The 23,550-nt window shown below is 43.0% G+C and overlaps 1 protein-coding gene across 2 annotated transcripts in view; it reads left to right on the top strand.

The window, feature by feature from the left end:
* LOC106746722 overlaps window positions 1–23,550 on the top strand; it is a 56,387-nt gene that overhangs the window by 21,942 nt on the left and 10,895 nt on the right. Inside the window, exon 1 of one of the 2 annotated variants that reach the window (XM_014623591.1) lies at window positions 11,873–11,891. The exons of the other annotated variant lie outside the window; for it this stretch is intronic. The gene's annotated coding sequence lies outside the window, so the exon portion shown is untranslated. Of the gene's footprint in view, window positions 1–11,872; window positions 11,892–23,550 lie in introns of those variants that run through there. 2 annotated transcript variants of the gene reach the window in all.

Raw genomic sequence — 23,550 nt, 5'->3', positions numbered from 1 at the left:
CCCCCCGTCCCTCTGTCCTCGGTCCACTCTCTGTCCGTTCCGTTCGCCGGTGGCAAGACGCGCCTCGTCGGAATTTTCGACTGGCAGTTCGCGCGATCATCGTCGGTTTAGCGTCAAAGAAAGTGTAAAAACACTCTCGACATGTCGCCGAGTCCGGAACGCGGATTTTTCCGAACGAAGTTCGAAGTTCCTTCCTTTTCCAAGGATCCCTTTTTCCAAATTTCCCGACGGGTAAGAGCTGTCCTCCTTCCTCCTGAGGTGGAATGCGACTAGTTTATTGAGAAACTAAACCGGTAAATTCTAACGTGCATCCTTCTTGTTTTTTTTTTTTTAACGCAGAAATAGCGGCCGCACAATGAAAAATTCAAGATACCGTTACACAATGCATGTAATATTTTTCCAACGTTTCATCCCATTTTCCCAACGCGGCATCGATACGATAGTTTCAAGGAGTTCCGGTTCAACGGAAATAGAAGATGAAAAGCGATCTGACATTTATCGTTGTGTACGTAAGCGGTAAATTATTTAACGTGTCAACTCGCCTTAAGAACTCCTCGATATTACGTGTTTCGCTCGCGGTAACTTAGATTGTTCGGTATCCAGGGCGGATGTGAAAACTTCAGGTATACGTGAAAACTCGGGGCTTTCAAATAAATGGATTTTCTTATATTCTTAAATTATGTCTGGAAGGCGAAAACGCCTCCAACCTTCCAATATTGCCGGGAAATAACTTCACAGTATAATTTATATGATTCGTCAAATCAAGCGCAAATTTCCTCAAGTTCTTCAGATTTAATCTGAGCGTTGCTTGCTCTCTAAAGTGCAATCAGTGTATTATCACTGAGAAGCGATCTATAATCACGAGTAATCATAGTTATAAATATAGTATTGCAAATCGATAAAATTTCGCTACAAATGTCTGCTAGTAGCAGCGACTGTTTCCATCGGAGAAAACTAACTGCAGGAACAATGAAAAGAGATATTATTTATTACTTCTTTTTTATTATCTTAATCCCACTCTTAAATTATTGTTAATGATTTTGCCTGAAGTATTTTTATAATTATGTTTAGTTGATTTAATTTATATCGTATTTGAAAAACACATGTTTATCCTGATGAGACTAGAAATCTCTACCTCTTGAGTCTGCTACTATACGAACTATGCCAAATACAACATATGATTGGAATATTGCATATATGATATCTACATATATTTCTGCTAGGACGCGTAACAGCGATTTGCGATAAATCTTTCACTGGCCAAAATCAGTGAAATATTAAACAAAAGAGCTAAATAGAAGAGTTTTCACTAAAAATAAATGAATATTCACTGATTATCGATGTTTCTCTGATTCAATTAATAGACATTTTCACTAATTCAACTTAACAAAGTATCCTATGAAAAAAATCAACAAGACGGACTAGCGTCGTTCTTCGTTACAAAACGCCCCTCTCGTTCTCTTTATCGATCGTAATTTTCTTTTTTTTTTTCAATTACATTTCAACGTATCGATCATGACGAAGTGGCTAGGGTGTGCGAAGGATTGATAAATTTAAGCACCACTTAATATTGCAGCGCTTTCCACCTGCTGGCGTAAGCGGGTTTTTTTCGGGCCGTGGTACAATAGCGTGGCGCGCTTGTTTAAATGACGAGTATTGACTTGACCTCATTTCTCGCAGCGAGAATCGCGCGGGGTGTCTGTGTTTACGTGAAAATGACGAAATTTTGCTGTCGTCCGCTGCGCGAGACAACCTCGACATGGATGGGGCGCGATCGTCCACGAATTTTAGGAGATATACGCACGTCGTGAATTAATATCTTTAATTATCACTAGAACCCTGAACGATTCACTTCGTTCGCTATTAGTCGTCAACGGTAGATTCTAATGCGTGACGTCGCTCGAATTTTCACATTTTTCGCGATTATACCGCGCCGAAATACCATGTCGCGCGAATATATGTAGTCATGCGTGTAATATCGGTTACGAGATTTTGTTATGAGCTTTTTACACTAGTCACAATGTGTTACGATGTGCGCGGTGTCACTTAAATTTTCATCCTTCGCCGGGTCGCGTCCGTAGACCGCACGAATATATGAACCCGCGTACAATGTGGGTAGTAGAATTTCGTTAGCCCTGCTGTATTCACAGTCACAGCGTAGGTAGGTAGGTATATAGCCGAGTCGAAATTTGGTTCCACATTAACCTTGCAAATTCCATCGAACTCGAAGGATCAATCGGGATCTTGGGATACGAACCCTGTATAGGCTCTATTGTGCTCCTTTGATACTACAAATGGTTATTTACCGCTGTCTTCTCCATATTGAGACTTGAAGATATATAATAACAAACTTTTTTCTCTTAATAATAATCCCTTCTTTAATTTTTTTTTTTAATAGCGTTGAAAATATTGATAGAATTTAGAGACGTAAAAAAGATGAAAAAACAATTGCAAAGGCAAACAGCAGTTGCGAGTTTAAAGTTTTTATATTTGATCTTGGATAAATTTGGATTTTGGACACAATAACAAAAAACAATGACAAGAAGTGCAAAGAAGACATTGGTAAATTCAAAATGGGACTTGCAAGGAGCATTATATTAGAAGCAGAGATCAGCACTCTCTCGCGAGATTTACGGTCTCTAAGAGATTCAAAGTTTCTACTTGGGTATTCCGATGTGTTATGTTGTTTGAAAAAAATTTATGTCTCATAAAATTCGACGGTGAGAAAAGAGTACGTGTGTAGTCTCGCGTTTCACCGCTGCAACTTGTTCGCCGTGTGTGCTTGCCGTTTGATCGTTACGAGTCGCCTTTTGGGCCGAACGGATGCCTATAGTGTTGCGGGAAAAGCACGTCAGCTACAGATCACCGGATATACATACATACATGCACTTACTAGCGCACGTTAGGGCCACCAATCAAAGTGCCACAACATTGTATCGCGCCAGGTTGCCAAGAACATCGCGCCTCTAGCGCGGCAAATGGCCGAAATGTTGCTCGTCATGCTGATAATAACGCACGGTGTCCTCATTGTTACTCGAACGTGAATGAATGTTAAGCCTGCCTCTAATGTCCGAATGACGGACTAGTCCCGTCGAATCCATTTGTCTGGCATACCGCGCGGTGTCAAGTAGATCTTAGCAGCGCATCAAAGGTACTCCTACCTTTCGCCAATTACGCGACAGCCATCATCAATCATGTGGCGAGCATCGCGGCACGCGCGTTCCCAGCCGGAGCGATTTATCGAAACCAGACGTGCTTTCAAGGATATTTACGGACGAGACGGGAGGATATCGCAGCCCCTGTCCGAAAAAAGACGAGCGGGAAAAAGAGATTAACGAACAACCTGTCCGATTGGATAAGTTGACGCACTCGTAATATTCAGTTAGATTTCTAAGAAATGGGACGATTCTCCTCTAATTGAAAAGAGATAGATCTTTCTCCGTGATACATGTGTTTCCAAGAAATTGTCGATTGATCTTTTCTCAAATATACTTCCCTCTTCATCGTACAAATACGATTTTTGTACGATGATTTGTTGTTTGATAGAAAAAAAAAACGGTATCATTAGAGAGAGGGATATTTGCTATTTGAAAAACCAAACAATCCTGTTGAGTCAAACATTCATTCGTTTGTTCTATTCCGAGAGAATAGACAAATTTGCTTTAATTAAAGGTATCTTATTAAATCCAAAGAAATCTTTCTCCCTATGCAATATCGCATTTTTATAAGTATCAATATCACATCGTTGAAAATCTTTTTAATTAGAGAAGTAACATTCCTTCGACGTAGAAATACAACACAAAAAATACAAACGCAAATAAATAGAATTGATTTATTGTATCGAGTCGCAAACTATTGGTTTGGAGTGCCTCAACTTATCCGGATAGGCAAGCGATTCCAACAGAGGCAACCGCAGCCTTAAACTAAATCCTGCCTCTAATTGATCGCGAATACACAGTACAGACGAGAAACAGATCGGCCAGAAAATCAGAGAGAAGTTCGGCGGCGAGTAGACGCGATCCGTGCTTACGGTAGAACAAAGAACGAGGCAGTACTCACCCCCTCAGGTCGAAAGCCCTCTTTGCCAGCTCCAGCTTGAAGACACTCGGTCAAGAAGCGGCGAAAGCTCGAGCCTCGTCTTCTTATGACGCCTGGAACGAGAAGGACGATACTCCAGGTACGTGCTGGCGTTTTCTTCTCACTTCCGCGCGGCACTGTCGTTCACCGCGCTTTCTTATGTAACAGAAACTGAGAAACGAAAAAGGGTGAATAAAGGGGTAAAAGAAAGAGAAAAAAAGAGGGAGAGAGAGAGAGAGAAAGAAAGAGAGAGAGAGAGAGAGAGAAGGAAAGAGAGAGAGGGGGGAGAGAAAGAGACAGAGAAAATGATCGGGGTTCTGCTCGAATTTACTCAGCGGACCGTAACGAGACTGCGAACGCGTTCGATCGGAAGCAACGCCGGCCGATGGAGACAACAACGCGGGGACACTTCATACGTTGCGCGGCGAAGCGAGCGAAAGAGAAAGACGGAGGAAGGTGAGGAGGATGAAGAAGGGGGTCGCGGAGGGATAAGCTAACTTTAGAGTTAAGGGTCCGAGAGCGAGGCGGAAGAGGAGAAGAGCGATGAGACGAGGAGCGAAGAGACAGCGAGTACAATACATCCCGCGCCTCGTAACTGCGAGGAGGTCGGCAGAAGAGGAGGAGAAAGAGCAGGAGAAGAAGGAGGAGGAAGAGGAGGAGGAGGAGAAAAGGGGAGAAGAAAAGAAGAAGAGTGATCTTGGACACGTCGCCAGAAAAAAGCTGGCGGACCAATCGCGGACCATTCGGAGGTTTAACTACACGCGGTAAATCGAGCTCGCCATCTCTCGGCCAACTGGGGCCATCGGGGACGACGCTAATAGATCCTCTTCGAGGCCGTCGAACGGCGGTTGAAGAGCTTAACGTCGGGGTTGCGTGCCACGCCGATCAGCAGCCGTGACGACAGGGCGCGCTCGTCTATCGGCTCGATCGCTTCCATTAGGCGTCCCTATTTCCCTATTGTTAGAGAGAATCTGCTTTACGTCTACTTTCGTCGTTGTTTCGCCGGAAATGCGCGCCACGTCAACGTCAAGCTCGCGTTGAGCCACTCGTCCCCAACTTGTTACGGAGCTTTCGTGTCTGACGACCCAGCGCGCGGCGTCAGCTTGTCCCGGTTGAATTAATTCTTCTCTTCTACGTCTATCGTGAATTATAATTCACGAAGCCGCGGGCAAATATCGCTTAATAATCCAGCGGACTGTCGTCGGTGCGGCCGAGTGTTCGTTTATATTTTATTTCGAGGCTGCGATACTCGAGGGCAGCCTTTCCAATGTATATCTACACCGTCTGGGGCCTCTCTCATCGATATTTAATAATCTTAAACTGTTCCCTATTAATGAACGAATAGTTGAAAGTAACGCAAACGAGGCGACGGCTCGAAAGTTAAGCGCACTTTCTCACGAGTCGTTAGTATTATTCCGAAGTTCTGAGGAAGAAACGCGCCTTCTTCGTTTCCCTTCTTCGTTCGAGGTAGCGCCTGGGTTTGTAGGGGGATTGGGGATAAAGAGAATGACCACTCCACGTCGCTAATAACGATAAACGATTGCGTCGATTGGAAACCAGGGCCATTATCTTGTGCGAGCTCGTGGAAGTTTCGTCTGCCTCAAAAGACAGAAGAGCTTGTTAGAAGAGAGCGGACGGCAAAATTGGAAAATTCTTGAAGAACACAACACCCGGCCGGCACGGTGACTTGGGCAATTAGGTGACTGTGCAATATGTCGAAGGCAACATTCATTAGCGAGATCGCCGGAAATCAAATACTCCCCGCTCGTGAGCTCGTTAGCCCTTCGATCGTGCAATTTGTCAACACGCGATGTTTCTTCCGTTACAGCCGAGCAATACACGGAAAAAAAGGTATCATGTAAACTACTTTCAAATTTTTTTACTTTCTCCTTTTACATGCTTCTTTTTCGTATTTGTATCTTCTTAAATTAAAATTAAGACGTTTAGGAAATTAGCAAATTATGTAATAATAATAATTATTATTCTACTTAGGAATTAAGAGCTTTATAATCTGAAAGTAAAAAACATGTGAAAAATTAAGTTAGATATTGCATTAAGATGTACGAATATATGTCAAATGATCAAAGTATAATATTTTGACTTTATAATGAAATATATATTCTATTTCCGCGCGAATTTACTTCTCTTATCCAGCTCAAAATACTTTAAAAGAGGCTTATCAAGGATATAAACGATTTGTCTATATAACCTTTCCTCGTAAATCGTTTTAACCGTGCATTACGCAAATTTTCAAGTCCGTTGCGACGAATATAGAAACCCGTTGAAATTATATCAATTTCATTTTCAAATATAATCATACGGTATTATCAATGAAAATATATATACATATTGCTTTATCTTGCTTTAACTGTGCCTTGTGCGTGAATTATCGCTTTTCCGTTGTAATACGAATATAGAAATCTAAACGTCAAAAGTATTCCAATTTTAATTCCAGACATAATAATTACAAAATATGCCCCAGATTCACGGTGCCGCCTTTAGCCTCACTTTCGCGGATTCTCCGACTAATTCGCGGCCGACTTTCCCCGTTTGCGTGCGGAATTCGTATTGAAAAAAGAAATTCAGTTTTAGATCGCGCAGATATCATAATCGAAAAATTCGGACAGGCCGGCGGGCCATGCCGCGAAGCTGTCGGATCGCTAACAAGCACGAACGGCCCCCACGAGGTATCGTGTTAATGAAGAGCTAGTGGCCAACGCGGCTCGCGAAGGAGGCGACGGAGGCGGTGGTGGATCGCGCTAACAACGGTAGACGGCGGGGGAGAGCCGCACTCCGGATTAAAGGAGGATAACTGCATCGTAATCTCCAATCCGAGATTGCCCACGGGAAATACTTCTCCCGATCTCCCTCCGTGCGAGGGAAGAAATTACGTTCTGAAAAACACAACGTCTCTATTCCGCCGATAACTGATCCGCCGGCTCCTACCATCGATTGAACGTGGAATTATCGTTTCTCGCGAAACTCTCGCGAGTGTAATCGCGGATGAACCTATTCGATTAAGTATGAAATTTCCAGTTTCCTTAAATACTAAGTTTGAGAGTCGATATGACTATATCTCTGATATCTCACTTTGACAGTTCTTGGTTTATTTTTTTATTGTGAAGATACATCATCGCTCTTTTAAACGCACGTTTTGTTTGGTTTGTGATTATCTCTCGAATTGTCTTTTTCAGATCGATTTTTGTGAAACCGTGGATAAATCAAAAAGATTGCTGCGGGATCGTTCCCTACGCCGGACTTTTCGTTTTTCAGATTTTTACGGTCGAACTTTCGGTCGCTCCGGAATCCAAATTCACGTTCCGAGCGACTCCTTGCCGTACATCGCGCTATTTCGCGCTTGGTTTACGATTGGAAGTTAGCCTATTTGCGCTTCAGGCAAACGCGGGAATAATGTCGGATTTTCGTCGATGCTTACGCGAGCCTACGAGGTCGCAAGAGGATAATAATACAATGCAGGCAACTAACGCGAGCTCGTTTGTTCCCTCGCTCGCGCGCGCATTCGGCTTCACTCGAGCAACAAATTAGACGATACGACCAATAAATATTCGTGTCACCGCACGCGCAACGAAAGTAGGTTAGTGCTCCGAAAAAATTATTTTCCAAGTGAGAGACTTTAATGCCCCGATAAAATTATATTCGATAACCGATTAAATTCAGTCTTGATGCTCCCTCTGTCTCGGTAACATAAATTTTCGCATAATACTTTCCTCTAAGAACTAAAAAATTTTTCCATCTTCTTCTGACTTTTCTGATACACCGGAGATTTGATTTTCGAGAGATTCCTCGTTCGATCGCCCGGTAGCATAAAGAGTATCTCGATTCTTTCTTAAGCAGGAATCAACTACAAATCAGCCAAGAAATCCAACACGGTGGACATGTTGCCGTTTCATGCAATAAAATGCGAAGCCGAGAGGGGGTTAAAAGCACTCGGCTTAGACGTCGATGAAAATTCTATGCGAACGAATTTTCCAGTTCTTTCGTGTCGTGACGAAAGTTACGGCAAAGCACTTGAGAACGGGGTCTCTTTGAAGTCACGTTTGCTGCGCTAAAGTCGCCGCGGAAGGAGGTACGAGAGCTGCGAGAATGATAACCCCCTTTCCTTCGTGGAATTTGCCTACATCTCGAGCTTATGGCGTACATAAATTGTTCCGGCTTCACTGCGCGCTCTCTCCCCGTGCTTCTCCTTTACTGTCGAATCCTCCTTCGTAGATTAACGACGAGACGGACTATTTCTCTCTTAAACACGCGACTCTTAGACCCCGTGCAATAAAATCTGACATGCAATTAGGACCGACGCAGAGACCGAGCAAAGAACCCGAAGAACCTCGAACCGGTAAGAGTTATACCGCGGCAATTTGACACCAATTAACGCGTGTTTTCTCCCCTCGTTATTGGGAAAGGCATGTACTACACTCGCAAAATAACAGCAATAATTACAACAATGTATCTTGTGACAACGATATATCTCGAGTTAACCCAAATATTCGCGTACGGTCGACTTCGTTGGAGCAACAAATTGCACGAGAATTACCGGATATCCGCGTGCGAGACAACGTATAGCGCTGTGAAGAAAATTGTTTACCGAAGGCAACATCTTTCGCGTCGAAGCATCCTAGACGCTTATTCCGAGCGTCTTGAGCACAGACGCTCGTAAAATTTGTTTCTCGTTAAGGTCCGAGGGAATACATCTCGCGAATGTTCATAAGCTCACGGAGACGTGCGAGAGAGAGAGAGAGAGAGAGAGAGAAAGAGAGACGATAGCAGACTTAATATATTAATGTTGAACCGTAATATTCCGCACTGTACACACAGCGGTGGGCGCTCCCGCGACTTCTCGAGAGGGACGCGAAGAGAAGAGAACGGTGGATTAAAAACAGGATTGCGACAGGGACGGGACAGCCGGGAGGGAGGGAAGGGGGTTAATCGCCGCGACTGGCGACAGTTTCGCGCGGCCGTATCGACGTGTCGTGGATGGAAACTAATTTTAAATCCAAGACGGCGCGTTGCGCGCATTCTCGCGTCGTGCACGCGGACGCGCGCCGCAAATACGCCGGTGGATGCGTTCGCCGGCACGGCAGGATGGATAATCGATTAAATCGAGAGGGTATATCCACTTACTCGCTCGCTCTCACACCCCGCGGAGCACTAATTCTAGAATCTCAAAGAGGCGGTGTACACCGAGTACTGGAGTAAGACGAGGTGCGGGACGGGGGAAGGAGGAGGAGGGGATACGGCGCTCAATTTGCACGGATCCTCGGCTAAGCCCCCCAAAGTGATAACCGATCTACTAGATGCAGCCGGGGTGGATCGCGAAGTTCTATAACGCGTCCCATTACTCGTATCCTACCGCCATGGCTCCGGCCTAGTAAAACGCGCCCCCGACGAATAATTATTACTTCGGCGAACCGTAACGGTTATAGCTATTACTCCGCCTTGCTTGGCTTTGCGTTCACCAGACGCGAAAAACGGGGAAATCGTTAGGCGATACGGTTTTCGATGAGTAACTCGATTCCATCGCTACGCATATCTTATCGGGAGATTCTCCTCCTTGCTTTGTGAAACTTCACGGTTTTCCGTTTCGCTCGGCAAGTGTATCGCTACTTGAGTCGCAATTTAATCCGCTTTTTATGCAAAGATTTGCGTATCGAGCTATTATTTCAGGAGGGAGAAAATATTAGAGTCATGCAGAGTGCATTTGAATTCCACTGACAAACATTCGCAAGATAAATTGTGTATAAAAAAATAAGTGAAAAAAGTCTTGATAAATATGTGTCCTCAAACGCTTAGTTTCTGAGATATGGCTGCCACAATCGCAGTTTTAAAAGAATATATATTTTATTCAGTATATATCGTGTTTTACAAATAAGCAACTAGAAACACATATGGTTATAAACATTTTTCAAAATGTCTACCTCCCTTATCAATGCATAATTGACATCTGTGGAATAAAGATGTGTTTTTTTCATTCGCGACAAGCAGTAATAATATACCAACGTCCTCAATCCGGCTATCTGGATTGTATTTACTCAAGTAGTACTTTTCCCAAATTTTCATTTTATTTTTTTTAATAGATTTTTGTTGACTAACTTTGTAATTACCTTCTTAAGCAGTCAACTTTTCATTCCATTATGGAGTTTTAATCTAATTACAAAACAACTTAAAAAAACATTTGAATATTTACGAAAAAAAAGAATTAAGCATTACAAAACAACTTAAAAAAACAATTGAATATTTACGAAAAAAAAGAATTAAGCATCCCAAAAGTATAAAACACATCCTCATTCTGTTGTTATCGGTATTCACTGTCAAAATGGCATTTAACGTTCTCTACAATAAAGAATGAGCACTGCTGCTAACATGAAAAAAGAATTAAATCTCTTCATTGTCGGAATAATGGCTAGGGATCAAGTCTCCCAAAGGATCAAGACTCCTCGGATTCCCTTATGTATGTTCGTGACGAATAATTCTTGCTAACTTAAAGCGTTCGAGACTGCAAACATACTTAGAAGGAACCTATAACCTTCGTTTAACTTCAAGCGGATTCTACGCTCCCTCGAAAGTCTTATTCGCGCTTCAGCTAGAAAGAACCGCTTCCTTCTAGAGGGAGATTTTCGCCGGGGAATCATCGGCCGCAAATTTCGTCGAATAATAATTCATCGTTAAAATTTAGCACGGCGGCCGAGGCAGGCTGCATTGTGTATCGAAGATTGGTTGCATTTAGTGGACCTGACGTTGGGTGGAGAGCGTGTGCGTTCGCGACCGCCGTAGCCGAATTTACGCCGCACCGAGGAAATTTCTCGCAACGCCTCGAGAAAGGGCGCGCATGCATGAAGCAGGGCGCCGTAGTCTCAATTCAATTTGAGAGCTCAGCGTTGTAGCAAGGAGTCCCTTTCGCGATAATCTCCGCCGGAAATACTAGACGGCCGAAACTTCGCGGCTAACGCGATTTTCAGGTAAATTTCACCCGTCGACATTGCCATTAGAGTGACACGCCATGGCTCTTAGTCGGAGCGTCAGCGGAGGATTCGCGCGTTGTACACCTCCCGCTAAATTCGAACGCTCGATACGAGTTTACATTTGCATAGTATTTACCGGCGCGACGTTACAGCAGCACCTCAACACCGGCCGGCGTGAAGCGTCACTTTATCTGGAAAATTACATATTCGAGCTGTCGCGATAAACGACATACTTATGATCGCGAGTGGATCGTAGGAACATGGATTACCGTCGGCTAGAATAAATACCGTGTACACGCGTTTCGATACGCACCTATTCCCCTCTCTCTCTCTCTCTCTCTCTTGACGCAGCTGAGCGCCGTCGACCTGGATTCACTAACTTCGGCTTACCGGGCGACTCGCTGTTCTTTCTTAGGTTATAACTCTATTTATAACGGAGCGAGTGTGCCTCGCGTGCGGAACGCTTTTACAGAAAAGCCGCGGAGGAGTGACCTATTGTATCTCGTAGGGCCTGTGTTTATTCTCAAACAAAAGTTCTCGTCGATTTCAACGGTGTAAATCATTCGGAGATCGGCCCGTCAAATGAACGATGTAATTACAAATCGCGAGTGGCTACCGACTTCACTGCGGAAAATTGTGACCGTTACGTCCTTCGATGATAGTCATTTCGAGTGAGAAAGAGGCAGAGAGAGAAAAAGAGAAAGAGAGAAAAAGAGAAAGAGAGAAAGAGAGAGAGACGTAACATTGCGTCCTTTAGAAAACCTGATAACAAACCTCGTTGGGAAACACGTAGTAGTAGACCGATAAGACATCGCGGAGAAGAAGAGGGAGGAAGAGGTACGTCTTAAAAGTCCCGTAGCTAGGATCCTTTTAGCGAATTACGAAGTTATCGGAAAACTCTCCCGAAGGGGGACACGCCTCGCGGCATTATATTTAATAACGTCCAATAAATGTTGCACTCGCCGCCGCTGCTTTCCTTTTCCCACTCTTTCTCGTTTTTTTAACATCCATCTCCTTCGTCCTTCCACCGGTCATACCGTCTCTTTTTCTCGCCGCGTATTTTCTCTCTCTCTCTCTCTCTTTCTCTCTCTCTCGGCATACGCGCAACGCTAATGTTCTTACTCGTGTCACGTTAAAACGATCGATTCGACCCGCTCGCGATGTTCCGTCTCCCCCAGAAACTGTCCTCTCTCTTTCTTCATCGTTCTCTTTAAACGTATACCGAAACCCGATATCGACCACTTGCAGTCTGAGCGCAAGTCGAATAAACGGCGCCATTAGCCTGAGAGTCCTGCGGCGTAACGCAGGAATTCGCATGTCCACCTTCGCGAAGCTTGTACTTTTCGCGTTGATTACGTTAACACGTGAATCACGCTTGCGGATTTTTCCTATAGAACGTAAATCGTTTGACCGTCACACGCGATACGTCTCGTCGCAAAAATCCGCCGCGGAGTCTCTAATTTTTTGCGAGAATGCTTTGTACATGTACGTACGTAGAAGTTGGTAGAAATTTCATGCGTTTTTTGAACAGTTACTGGACAGTTACTTCTGTCTAGTAATTGAGGAATAAAATTACTTGTGATCCCAATCAAGACGTAACACTTTTCCTGCAATTATTGCGCACAAAAGATGCGCAAAATTTGAATCCATATTGAACGAAAACAGAACAATAAATGGGCAAAAAACTATTCGATTGATTAATAAGCAAGCCTGCTGTTCATGAAAGTTTTGTCCAGAAAGTACTCCCGAATAAAAGTCTATCGAGTCTTCTTATCCATTTCCTACGCTGTATTGTTATAATTAATGAAAATGTATTAATAAACAGTAACTGGATGGTTGTCTAAGAAAACTATATATTTCTACCATGGATACAAATTCATTTTACTAAAATTTAGAAATTAATGAAAAAATCTCTCCACATCTCTCTCCCTCTTTCCTCTTCATATAAAATAAAAATTCATGTGTAATTGTCTTTAATAAGTCTAAAATGAGTCATTTCGTTCGCTGATAGCTCGTTCTATTTCTTTTTTATCCATGTCATTTAGAATATTAGCTGAGTCAACATTAACGCAAGCGGATTTTTCGCGGTAATATAAATCATCCGACACGTCGCGCATATGAAGCGCGTACAGAGCGGAAGCTGATAAAACCACGCGGAGCATATAGAGTGGAAAATCACAAACGTTTCCGCATGTCAAAATCCATTCCATTCCCGTTAAAGTCTTCCGAACTACGCACGATACATATGCTATAACGAGTCGTTTTCAACGCACAATTTCCTTTTCTTTCCTTTAGAGGAAGGTGCCACGCGAAAAGTGTTAAGGAATAACAAGACTTGTTGAGATCAAAAAATCAATATTTTTTTACATTTTCCCATAAAGTAACTCTTTAAAAGTCTTCTACCAAAAGTTGGAGGTCAAAATATTATTTTTTATGCCTCAATAACATAAAATAATGGAAGCAGAATCAGAGGCGAATTTCGCGAAGCCTTTCTCTTGTAGTTTAAGACGCGATTAAATCCATTTATGAAGATATATCAAAAGATAATTTACCAGAAAGATATCTGGAAAATTTCACGCAAAATGTGAACAAAAGTTTTCCTCGATTAGTTTGGAAAATCGCTCTTAAGCACAACATTTTCGGCTTGGAAGTTTTACAAGATGTCGTACATTTAAATGCAGTAATGTTCAATGATGTGGAACTACAGCGGGTACAAATAGAACTTGCGTCAAATGTTGCGGTGCTTAGAAATGAAATGTCATCTTCACACCTTACACAGAACGAGGATAGTACGGAACGTAATGAAACTGCGCGGATGGCACGATGCGCCAGGATGGCACAGTGATGCGCACTAGTATTTATAGTATGGATTGTGTCTGCTTGGCAATTCGCCATCAGCCGAACGTCTCCCAAGAGTCTCATGGGAAACGCGGATCAAGCGGAGGTACACGTACGAACGCTATCGATAACTATTGTCTCCGGATTTATCCACGAATCTTTCACCCTCTTCACGATCCTCGGACTATCGATTTAGAAAAAAAATAAAAAGAGAAATTGTGATAACAGGCGTTGAGAGGATGAATTTTTCGATTTTTGCTACGCGCAATTAGTTATGTATGTATCCTCGAAATTTCTTGGAGTGTGTTTTAAATTAGAGTGGCAGTATTATGAGTGAAATAAATGAAAACTCACTGCAAATGAATGAAACTGCCACTCTAATTTACACGGAGAAAATACTGTAAAAATTACAACAAAAGTTTTTAATGCTGGAATATACCGGAATTATTATCGAAATTCCTATGTGTGTTGTAATCTTTAATAATGAGTCTACATGATATATATCATTAAAAATTACAACACTCATAAAAATTTCAGTTATAATTCCGATATGGTCCACTATTACAAAGTTTTGTAATTTTTATTACAATATTTTCTCCGCACAGAACTCGAAGAAATTTAGAAAGAGTATAGAATTTGTTCTCGACCTTTTTATGTTAAAATTAAATAAATTGCCTTTTTTAATTGTTACATTGTTCTAATAAATGATTTCACATGAATACGAATTACTTCTTTTTTTTTTTTTTAATTTATTATTTCGAAAGCGGAATTAATAAGCTACCGTTTAGCTTTAGTCAATTATTTGAGATACGCTTATTTGATAATCGGCTGGCGAAATCCAATTTACAGTTTCACTTTTAGCGTTTTCCCTGTCGGAGCAGTTTGGATTAATTTGAAAGCGATTAAACGCAATTTTCATGAACGTGTATTTCATTAATGATATATTTGATTGTTTAGCGTACATTTTCGATATGATATTCCGCGTATTACGCGTGTTCGACTCAGAATCAGATTTTTGTTCAAAATTCAATCCGAAATCAAATATATTTTAAATCGAATCCCCGAACTGACGAAAATTGGATTTAATCGTTTCACAGAACGACTCGAATTGTTTTCAATCGAGACTGCTATTTGTACGTTTGCTCGAAACCGTTCGCGATGATCTATTATATATTTGCCCGTTACGCATCATATATAAATTAAGCACGCAAATATAAAATAATGAGTCAGAAACAATCGCTATCACTGTACGAAACGTATTTCAAACATAATTAAAATATTCCCCTTTTGTATCACGAGTCGTCCATCTGACTTTCAAATTAAGGATGATATTTGTAAATTATGCGTTTTAGAGCCGTGGATAACTTTATGTGCCCGTATAATCTTGGTCTCTCGAAAGTATGAATTTAGAATGTTTTTCTCCGAGATATTTTAATGCAGTCTTCATTTTTTTTAATATGGATTTGGGACAGTCTCAAAATAAGTTCCTTCGAATAATATCGCGTCAATAATTAATATATTTTTATCTTTCCTATTGCCTTCTCTCTCTTTCTCTCCGTATATAGCTGTTCCATGATATGGACGCGAAATTATCAAGGAGGACGGTCGATTTTTATCCAGGCCGGAGCGGCAGGGATGAATCACAATCGAGCTCGATCGGTAGTCGTTCGCAAGCTCGACCCGGCTTTTATTAGACTGGCTGACACCGAGGATCATTGCCAAACTAGGATCGCGCGAACAATGGCTTCCACGTATCGGATCGGCCGAGCGAAAATAACCACGATTGCTCGTACTTTCTATCGTACTCTTTTTACGCCGAAGTTGAAAGCGAGAGAGTGGCTGGGAGGAAGCGACGGAAAGATTTAAACGAAAGGTTCCTTCAAGTAAAGATGGGATAAGAACTGGGCGATCATCCGTTACAGATGAAATATGTCGGGTTAAAATAAAAAGCGAGGATTTTTTTATTACGTGCATAATAAATAAAATCGTAAGAATAATTCACGCAAATGTATCTGTGTGTGTAACGTTGTAGAATTTAATTAAAATAATTCAGTGAGCGAACTTTTCTTAATAATAAAGGTTAATTAGATGCGAATATTTCTTTGAGCAAACGAGAACGGAGGAACTCGAGGAGTTGAGGGAAAATAAACAAATAATCAAGTACTATCCGTCGTTTAATTTGAAGCGCACTCCGCTTTAACGGATTTTCAATTTCGGAGTTGCTCGGTGAAGCATTTAGCGCTCAGATTGGAAAAGTTGCCACAAATAAACCCTGGTCGATTTTATCTCACCTTGGGAAGAAATCTCGCGTGGACAAACGGAATTTTAAGGGGTATATTTACATAGCTAGTTTATATATTTACATAGTAAGCAGCTCTAAGACGACAAAACAGGATGAAGAATGAAAGGAGGAAGGACGAAAGTATCGTCGACAAGTGAATGTGCCCTCCTCGTGGAAAGTGGATCGGTCACAGTTTTATGACTTCGAGGTGATATTTCTGAAAATATTTGTCTCGCAGTCGCGTGCCCAGAATCCAACCCCTATCGACGGAACCTCCATCCCCCAACTTCCGAGATTCCCAGACGATTCCCCCGAACATTGCGAGTCGACGAATCAATGGGCTCATGAAATTTCGTCGCGCAATGCACGACACATCAGAGGAATTTTTAACCTGTACAAATCGACCGGAGCTCAGACATAAAAGCGTTAACACGTTATTTGAACCGCTTATTTCGAGAACTTCCAAAAATGTCGAAATTAGGTTAAATACAATTTCAATTACTTTTTTATAAGTAACGGAATCGTGGTCGAAAAGTAATACTTCCTGCGAATAACGAATTAGCTTGGACATACATCTACTTGAAATAGTAAAAAAGATCTTTATACGGTTCTTTTAATAAAAATTTTAGAGCAAACCTGTCTCTCAACATTAGCGTAAATTTATTTTATGTTTCATAAGAAATAAGTCTTGAAATCATCCGATCGATGTTCAAATGGAAAAATACTGAAATATTAATTAGATAATTTGTTTTAACGCGTTGGTAAATTTAAGATGAAATTTATGATTAAGATGAAATTGCCTTATGGTCCAAGAAACATTATTAAACGAACCCATTAACACTTGCGATATTACATTAGATTCTAAAGCCGGTATTCATGTGCATTATTATAGTGATTGAGACTATCATTAATTACAAGCCGTTACTCATGAACATTCTTTATAATAAATATGTATAATAATTGACGCATCTGGAAACATATGATGTACTCTGCCCACATCCTGGCACCCTATGTTCTCCGTCTAAACATCCCGATCCAACATCCTGCTCCTGGCTGCTCATCGTGATATTCTAGATACTCAATCATGGCATTGGCACTGACACTCACGTAGATACAACTCGATCGGAGAAACGCACGATAACGCGCTGCCGACGAGAATTCGATCAAATGTTCCAAAAACCAACGAAAAATTCAATCGCCCGACGGAAATAATAAACTAATTCACCGATAGATGTTCTCCGCGGTATGTATTTTGTTCGGCGTCTCGGAGCGTAATGAAAACATTCGGGAAAGTACGCGGCACGCGAAAGTTCGTCGGTTTGATCGCCTTGAAGGTCAAGAATGTGTTGAGTGCTGATTGTTGCGATTTCTCGGCCCGTTCAGCGGGCGACAGTTGGTGATTGAGATGACGTAGCCCTTTTCGCCCATTTGTTTTCGTATTCACGTGCGTTGCGTACTTTTCCGTGACCAAGTGTTACATTACGTTCCGAGCCGACGACACGCAGACTGCGTGTATCGATGCGTCAGTTACAATTCCTGCGTCGGATGGTCAAAATATTTCATCATTTGTTGAAATATTCAATCGGATTCTCGTTATCGCATCGTGTTAATTAACACGTGTTTCTGCGAACGCATCGTATCTACGCGAGTGTCAGTGCAATTGTCAGTGCCATGACCAGGTATCCCGAGTGTTATAACGAATAACTAGAAGCAAGATGTTGGATGAGGGAAGCCAAGATGAACGGAGAACGCAGGATATCGAAACGTAAGCAATGACACATCATATATTTACGAGTGCGTAAAGTTATTTATTATGCAGAATATTTCCAATATAAACGGACGTTTATATTGGAAGTTAGAACAAGGACAATAAAGAAATACCCGAGCCGAAATTTGGATTTTACGTAAATCCTGAGATTCAGATTCTGTTGAATGTAAAAAACCATTAAAGAATTTCCAGGAGTAACGCTATACAAATTATCGATGCTACCTTTTTCGACGCTACGGAAGGGGTTATTTCAGAATTACTTGATGCTTGATTAATTCAATATTCTATATTAAATCTATATTCTCATTCATGACGTTTGTAGTTCGCACATCACGCAGTGTTTACGCGAGATCGGTTTTTTCCCCTCAATAGAATCGCGCATCAAAACGCGGAAAAATAAAAGCGGACTTTTCCGATAGATTAATTGGAGCGCGCTATTCTTATTTAAATAGACACGTCAGCGCACAATGTTTCATCGTTTCGCGAATGACGCGTGCACGGTGAGGTGTGAGAATCCGCAGTTCGAAATTCATTTATTTTATCCTCTTTCGTTTCGTGCGAATCAATGTTGCTTTTTACGTGTCATTCTTATCGCACGAAGTCCGAAGGTATTTATAGGAACTGCCGAGGTTCCCGCGCGTTCTTTTTCGTCAGAATTTTTAAATTGAAAAGTGAGACACGTGTGCCATTCAACAATAACGGCTTCACCTTTATTGCTTCATTTATTTCCTGCGTTTGTTTTCGCATTCAGCTCGCTTGTGTTTAAACGAGCGCCAATTCGTGAGCGAAAAATTGCATTTTAATGCGGTCTTAACTAAATATAACAGTATATGATTTCCTTTCGTGTGCACTGCATAAATATCTGTTCAAAAGCGGAAAATTGATAAAATTATGGGGTCTTCTCGAAAACGTCACAGACGTAGCACCTGCGCGTTTTCACTTTTAAATAGATATTTATGCAGCGTGCACACAAAAGTGTTTCATATGCTGTTATATTTGATTATGATCGCATTAAAGCGGAATTTTTTTGTTCTCTCATTGTCGCTTGTTTTAAAAGTGAAAATGGGTCAAACAGGGAGAGACGCGGGAGCGAAGTCAAACCAGGTTATTGTGATAATAGGTCGATAGGAAGAACAATGTTTGTGCAATAACAGCAGTTAAAAACACTGACGTTCGCCGGTTTTACTTTATTAGCTCACGCAATTGTCGATTGACACTACAACACGCCCTTTCACGATATTTTACCTGCAACTCTTCCAGCCAAAAACTCTTTTTGAATTAACAAAAACCTTTAAATGACTACCGAACGGAGAGGAAATACCTGGAGCTTTTTTTAAAACGGCAAAATTTCACGAATTCTTGCGCTGATTAAATTCCAAAGATTCCCTGTGTCGGTCGTGCAATCCAAGATTATGTTACAAGTTCAAGTATAATTATATTAATAACTATTATTATACGAACAACACCTGTGCTCCAGGTGTTCTTCTATCCTTCTATAAAAAAAAAAGCCCTGAATGCGCCGCTGCTTCGAGCTTTACTCGCAGCAAGTGCAACGCGACGAGGAGGAGGAGGACGAAGAGAAGGAGGAGAGCCGCCATTGTTACCGTTTTAGCTTTTTTCATCGATTACCGTTACCCCAAAGAGATTCCCCGCGAAGCTTAGCACGGCTCGAGGACCGTCCTTGTCTCGCGTATCCCCGTGTATCCCCGGGATTAGACGTGGCTTTAATGCCCGACGACAAGGGATTTCGACGGTAATTGAATGAGGACAGGGCGCGCCGGCGGCACGCCGTCGCACCGGCTAAAAGTTAAAAGTGTTGTTTGCCTATCGCATGTACGTTTAACGTAAACGCGCGCGCCCTCGAGCTTCGCGTCAACGGTGGTCGTTCTGTATACACGTGAAAACATTCGCGCACACATATGCATTGTCGGTGGTGCGACGCCTTTGAACGAACTGGTAACACGTTCGCGTTAATTCTTTCCGACTGGCCCGGGCGAACGGAACCGGAAGCAATGGCCCCCTTTTTGTGCCAGCTGGTCCGTACACCTCAGAGGCGCGCCGCGCGCTTCGATTCGAGCGGTTTTGATCTGTCGCGCGGAAGAAACCGTTCGCCCTCACCTCAGCCGAGCGTCCACGAGCGTATACCCCGCTGTCGAACCCATATAATAATCGGCTGGATGAAGATCGCCCTCTCGCCCTGCGGCTCGTGAATGTGTCGAGAACGGGCGCGACACGTCGGTGTCTCCGCGTGTGCACAGGCGAGGAGAGAAAAACGTGTAACCCGGGTTGCGAATATCGACGGCAACACGTGCGCGGTATTTCGCGGGCGAGTCAAGGTTCAGCCGCCTCGAGAGCGATCGTGATGTAAATTGTTGAAAAGACACCGCGAAATGTTCGCGCACGGCGTAAACGCACGGGCGCGGTAATTATAAAGCGATCGCGCGCACGGCGTCTGCTTAATGTGATTATTAATCGCCCGATTAATATCAATCGGTCGCATTTAACGTCCATGTTCGACGCGGAACAGCCGGCCGTTCGCTGTCCGCGCATGCAAATTTCGACCGGTGTTTCGTTTGTAATGCACCTCGCGAAAAAAAAGTCCGAAAAAATAAACGCTGATTCTAAAAATAGCTCGACGGACGCCGCATCGACACATTTTAAATTCCGCGGGTATTTTAAATTCAATAAATATTCCAATATTTGGATCAACGAAAGAGAGAGAGAGAGAGAGAGAGAGAATGGAACCGGGCGCGCAATTATGCATGCAAACGCCCGAATCCTCGGAATATTCCGATATTTCCGAATTTTTAATGGCGCGTACCTCTCTCACTCGACAAACGCGAGCCGATGTTTTATCAACGGTTGCGCATACTTCGACGAACCGCTCTTCCCACATAGACCTCCTAAAGGCAGCGCTGCCATTATTCAGTCACCGAAACAATAAAATGAAATAGTGACTGCTTCTTGGCAGAAAAGGTGACAAAAGGTTCTCGGACATCAAAATAGTGGCCGAAAGTAACGTTCACTGACGAATGTTGAGAGTAACCAAAATCATTTAAGCAAGAGAAAAATACTTACTCTTACCTTTCCAGATTTATCCTTGGGTAACTTAACATGTAATGAGTTATTTCCATAGTATGGTTTGAAAGTTTATAACAAGAAAAGATCATGAGTGGTACGCTTTCGGAGCATACATATATTATATTAAGAGAGAGTAAGTAATTTCCCCTGGTTTCCAAGGTTTTAATGTTCCTCGATCGAGGGATCGTATCGCCCGAATGGTACTCCTATCCAAATACCCACACGGAGCCGTGGACTTTAATACCGTGCCGCAAAGCTCGTGCTCGGGTGTGTTCGACGGGTCGCGGGTGATCCGAGGGTTTCTGCGCGCGAAGCGGACGGTGTTTAACACGTGGGCGAAAGGTAGGTCAGGCTGTAAAAAGCTGTACACGGCCGGCCGGCCGGCATATGCATACACGTACACGTAATTCGCAAGGCGATCTCCCAGCGTGTCGGCCGCTCAAAGGAGCAGCCAGGTGAAGTGTACATATCGTGTACTAGGCGCGCGAGGCCACCTTCGCGCACGCACGAGTAGTCAGGTGGCATCGGCGAGCGCAAAGCGGTTATTTTTAGTTCAATTTGTCGCTCGAACGGTACCGCAAAGCGAGCGCCGTGTTATACGGCGCGGCTTTCTATAGGGATTTTCACGTAAGAGCGCGCCCGCGAATAAACGTCGCCGGTATCGTTAAAAGCGTCAACTAGTTTATCGCGGCGGAACTTTCGCCGCCCCGCGCGGCAGCCGGTTTTAACGCGCGGGCGCGCGACATTATATATAATTCCGCGAAACGCGCAAATTTGCACGCGCGCGCGCGCACGGTCGTCATCGGGGCGTAAAGTCGACGGCCGTTTATCGTCCTTTCGACGGTGTCCCCGAGGGCCGAACGTTTCGCGGATTAACTCTCGACTACGGCGAGACGTTGACGAACTTCCTCGCTTGCGCGTCTACCGCGTCTCTCACGAACCAGAGGGGTAATTTCGCGCGCGCTTTTGGCGGAAAACGCTTCGTCGGTACATCGCGCGAGGTATTGTAATTGGCAAATATTACGGATATGCACTGTACTCTGCTACGGTGTTGTTTTTTTTTTTTATTGTTTCCCGGAAACAGACGTCTCTGATTGGGACCGGTTCATTTCGGAAAGTCGTTGACGAAATTCGCCCTTAAACGCGCAACGCGAGAAAGCGTGCGATTTCGTAGCTGTTAAACACGCCGGCGGTTATTGGAATGTTTGAAACTTTGCGTGCGATAAGAATAATGAACGATGAAGCGATTTTCTCGAGTCTATTCGAGAGTACAATTTTTTCAAATCTTATCAGTGCGCGGAGCGATAAAATAAAATTAGGTAAATTTATCCGAGCGCGATATTACACCACGCAGCTCGGGATTCACGAATGCTATTTCGCGATCGGTTCTATTGCTTCGTTCAATTATGCTTTCCGCGCGCGATTCGTGAATAAATACGTAACAATGTGTACATTTACTCACGCTTCGCACGTCGTCCATTGTCCCGCCCTGTTTTGCTACCACCATTCGCAACAATGATATAGCAACAATGGTGAAATTATTTCTTTCGTTCACTTACTTTCACGTAGGCTCTGTAATCGGTAATAACAAATACGGTAATAACAACGAAGGTGAATCTGTGCTTAAATAAAACTTACTCTTTCACTTATTTTTACATTGTTTCTTTTTTCGTAAGTGAAAAGACAGAAACATATACGCATTATATTTTGCACGCGTCGTATGAGGGGACTTATTTCGTAATATAAATTCTAGAAACAGTACTATTCGAGATTCGAAATTTCGAAGCTTCGAATATAACTTTTAATCCTAGTAACTTTCACATGCGAATATAAATTTTATCCTCAGCGAGTTTTATCTTTAGAACAGCGAATTTATAACCGTACGATATACCTCGACGCACTGGAGACTTTAAAGTGCCGTATTCGATCAATCTTATCCGTAATCTTTATTAAACACGCTTCGTAAGTATTGAAACGTGTTACTATTTTAACGACTATTATCAATAAAACAACCTCTGTCACACAAACGATCCACCCCGCCCTGATATACTTAATGACATTTTCCAACCAGTGGCTCGTGAGAATATAGAATTATCCGCTCCTGATGTTTTCGCGGAGGAAGAAAAAAATAAGTTAGACCAAGCCCAGCGGCGTGTAATTAGCAGAGTCAGCGTTCTTTCTCGGCGAGAAGGAGGATAATTTCGCGGAGTCGGGTGTTTCCACGACGCGCACAATGCGAGTGTTCGGCCGGTCGGCGAAGTTGGAGCGCGTCCGCGTTATGCGTTCACCGTTGTACCTTTACGCGAGCGGCAAATCAAAATCAATAAGCCGATTATTGGCCGCGCTGAGCGGAGATTACGTCGCTTTGAATTGACACCCCGACCGACGGCGAGCCTCGTATGCCGATTCAATCCCGCGGGCTTTCCCGACAGGCGGACGTCCGTCCCAGTTCCTTTTTCCACGAGTACAACCGCGCGAGAGAGAGGGGAATGGCGGGAGCGGGAAGTGACGGGGGGGGGGGGGGGGGG

The sequence above is a fragment of the Dinoponera quadriceps genome, unplaced genomic scaffold (assembly GCF_001313825.1).
Source record: "Dinoponera quadriceps isolate SergipeBrazil2010 unplaced genomic scaffold, ASM131382v1 scaffold1565, whole genome shotgun sequence".
NCBI classification, from domain to species: Eukaryota; Metazoa; Arthropoda; class Insecta; order Hymenoptera; family Formicidae; genus Dinoponera; species Dinoponera quadriceps.
This window is presented reverse-complemented; position numbering and strand designations above follow the sequence as displayed.